Source organism: Corvus brachyrhynchos, unplaced genomic scaffold (assembly GCF_000691975.1).
Source record: "Corvus brachyrhynchos isolate BGI_N302 unplaced genomic scaffold, ASM69197v1 scaffold5, whole genome shotgun sequence".
Classification (NCBI taxonomy): Eukaryota; Metazoa; Chordata; class Aves; order Passeriformes; family Corvidae; genus Corvus; species Corvus brachyrhynchos.
Window position 1 is genome coordinate 5,555,456 of NW_008238321.1, and position 3,831 is coordinate 5,559,286.

The window sequence follows — 3,831 nt, forward strand, 5'->3', positions numbered from 1 at the left end:
GGGAACGGTACCAGGGCTGGAGAGGCGTCTGCTGCCACCGCAGCCTGGTCTGCCATCGCTCGCATCGCCGACGGCACTGCCGAGGGACAGGGAAGCAGCTGTCAGAGCTGGAAGAGCTCCGGGTCACCTCAGGGCACGGAACATCCCTGCCCTAGTCCTGCCAACCCCATCGGCATCGCCCGGGGGCATCTCCCGGAACCCATCGCTCTGGGCTGGGCGCCTTCCAGCCTGTTTGGGGATGCGCTTGGGGCATAGAGCTTGTGGCTCTCCTTGTGCTTCCCGACAGGGAGGGGATCAGCTGTCAGAGCTGGAAGAGCTCCGGGTCACCTCAGGGCACGGAACATCCCTGCCCTAGTCCTGCCAACCCCATCGGCATCGCCCGGGGGCATCTCCCGGAACCCATCGCTCTGGGCTGGGCGCCTTCCAGCCTGTTTGGGGATGCGCTTGGGGCATAGAGCTTGTGGCTCTCCTTGTGCTTCCCGACAGGGAGGGGATGCAGAAGGCCCCGTGGTGAGATGAGCTCAATGGCTGCGTGTGGGAAACCGCTTGTCTAACGAGGATAAACCTCAGCCAGGCAATTAGCAACGGGGCTGCCGAGAGCCCGGGGCTGCCAGCCAGGGCTGCAGCCAAAGCAGGGGAATTTTCCACACCAGGACATTCCACTGGTCCCAGTGCTGAGTGCTGGGGCTGCGAGGAGGGATGCCAGGCCAGCGGGCAGGACTCCCTGACTCCTCTAAATGTTCACGGTTTGGCCCCTGATTCGAGCACTGCATGAATCCAAAATGGAGCCAGCCCAAGCTGCAGCCCCAGTGCAGCGTGGGGATGCTCCATAAGCACAGCCAGCAATCTCTGGCTTTACTAAGGGGACACACAAGTTTTTCTAACACAAGATTTCCATTGTCTTGAGGGGGTCTGTGGCCTCAACAAAGTGCAGTCCTGTCCCCACCAGCTGCCGCTATCCCTCATGGCAGCACTCCTGCCAAAGCCATGGGCTGACCCGCTCTGAGCCGTGCCCCCTCCATGATTTTGAGAGGGAGAAGGGATCTGCAGGAAGGGCTCTGCAGGGCCACCGCGGTGCTGAGTCAGCTCCCAGCAGGTCCATGGAGTGCTCAGCCCCCCCTGCCCTCTTCCCCTCACAGCATCCCTGCAGCAGGAGCAAAATCCCAGGGACCCTGGGGCTGCCTCACGCTCGCACCGAACCGCCCTGGATCTTCAAAGCTCCTCAGTGCCAGGAATTAATTACAGGCTGTGCCGCAGCTGCCTCCAGCCCCCTTTATATAATCTCAGCTCTTGCTTTGCTTCTCCTTTGCAGGAGCCACTTGTTAACCCCAAGTCATCCACGGGTGATTATCCTGGTGGTCCCAGCTCCCTGCAGAGAGCCTGGCTGTTGCTGTCCAGCCCATGGGCAGGGCTGTGGCACTGCTGGCACCACCAGCACCTGGCAAGGCACCAAAACAGCCAAACAAGGAGTGAGCAGAGGGAAATGAGCAGTGGAGCTGGGCCTGAGAGGAGACCTGCTCTAATGGAAAGTGTTCCTATCCACTGCAGGGGTGGTCTTTAAGGTCCCTTCCAACCCAAAGCATTCCATGATTCTGTGATTCCAAGGGATCCCTCCCCTGATGCCGCAGGGCCCTGTCCACCTCCCACCCCAGCACTGCAGCCCGGGCACCCCCTGCCCCTCATCATGCAGGGTTCTCAGTGGCACCACATCACAGCCACTCCCAGTATCCCCAGTACTGCCCATTACCCTTGGCTGTTCCTACCAGAACGTCCCTGGGCTGGTCCTTGCAGGGTCCTGCCCGGTCCCTGCTCCGTGTCCCTGCCAGGTCAGGGGGACAGTGTCTCCCCAGTGCTGGGCTCAGTGCTGCCGGTGTTCCACTCTGCCGTGCCCGGCTCTCCGTTCCCACCGCTCCCGTACTCGTGGGTTTTAAAAGCTAAAAAAAAATAAGGCAAAAAAAGAAGTCTGTTTCCTGAGAGACCATTAGCACGGTGGAAGACGGAGATAATAATAGCCTGGGCTTGTATGGGAGTTCTCCTCTGGCAGGGATGGTGAGTACAGCTCCCAGGCTACGCTGCTGCTGCTGCAACAGCCACCTCTGGGGAGGGGGTGCTGGAAGGTGGGGTGCAGCAGGATAGACCCAGCTGTGTGCCCTGGCTGGACCACCAGCACCCCGAGAGGGAGGTGCAGCCCCGGGGGAGGCTTTGCTGCTGGCTCAGGTGTCACAGAGCAAATGCTGAGCGTGGAGGTGGCCCAGCACTACCCCACCTCCCAGCCCGGAGCTCGTCCCCAGCCCATGGCCCTGCAGGATCGTGGGGATCTTTTTGCTCTTTACAGGATAAATTGGATATGAAGGTCCTTGCAAGTGTTTTCATGGGGGCAGCTGGGTGTGCTCAGCTGGGTCACAGGGTGATAGGATGATGGTGGCTTTGGAGGTGCCAGCGAACAGCTCTCAGGGGGTGATCCCTCCTGTTTGGGACATCCCTGGAAGGGTTTGGGGCTCAGTGGGATGTCTCTTGAGGAGCAGTGCTTGGGACACCCAGCCCAGGATGGTCACATCTCTGCAGGGCAGGGGCACAAGACCCCTAATGACAGTGTCCCCCCTCACAGTGTGTGGACACACCAAAGCTGTAACCAAGTGAGAATCTCCACTGGATTCCAGCTCCAAAATTCCACTCCTTGCTCCCAGCTTTGGTTCAAATTCAAGTCTTGGACGTGACCTGACAGAGACAAGCTGCGACCCAGCTTGGGCTGGTGTCTTGGGGCATCTCTCCCTAAAACATTCCCTTCACACGGCCAAGGGAGCAGGAGGTGGCATGGCACAGAGTGGCATGGTGGGAGCTCCTGGGGGGGCACTGCCCGCCTGGTGTTTGCTTTGGTTGTAGAATCAGTGAGTTAATTGAAATATCAACTTCATTAACTTCCCTCAGTCCTCTGTGGTTAATTAGGGTGGCAGTGGTGCTGCTGGCGGGGATGTGGCACCACAGCAGCGCTTTCCTCACCCAGCCAAAGGAGTTGGAAATCCCTCTCTAATTATCTGCACAAAACACTGTCACAGAACCTGGCTGTGACATTGTCCCTGGAGCGCTCTGCATTATCCCGAGATCAGGGAGCACCGAGGTGGCTTTGAGGGAATTCTGCAAGCTCAGAATGTAACTTTGGCCGATGGGCTGGGCAGTGTGGGATCCCAGCTCCATCCTCTGCTCCCAGTTGCACATCACATCGCTCCTTCTCAGGGGTTTTACTGGTGGATACAGGAGTGGGTTTCATGCTGCTGGGGGAGCAAGGAGCCAGGTGGGCTTTGGAGTGCCTCCAGCAGGGTGCCAAGAGCCAGCCAGCCCCAGGACCCACTCCCAAAGCCTCTACACCACGCTGTGCATCCCAGGGCTTGAACCTCGTCCTGCCTCTCTATGGACTCTGCTTCGCTCCCATGTCTCAGCCATTCCCAATATCTGCTTGTCTTCCTGAGACTTTCACATCCCTCGTGGCATGGCCCCTGCAGCTCACAGGAGCTCTCACCCATGGGAAAGGATCCAGCCAGTTCCAGCATCCATCCCATTCACCAGCACAGCCTCACTGTCGGAATTCCAGGGAACAGCAGTTATCCCATGGATGATGCTGCCAAGACCTGCTGGCTGCTGCGGCTCCTTCCACCGCCTGGAAATCCACACCTCTAAGGTGTGCGGGGCCCTGGAGTCTATTTGGAGCTTTCACTGACATCCCGCTCCTCTGATCTCGGTGGATCTTACGGGAAGCGCTTTCAAAGCAGCGCATCCCCCTCCCTCCCGTGCGGTGACGCGGCGCGTTCCCGGCTCCCCGCGCCCCGCGGGGGG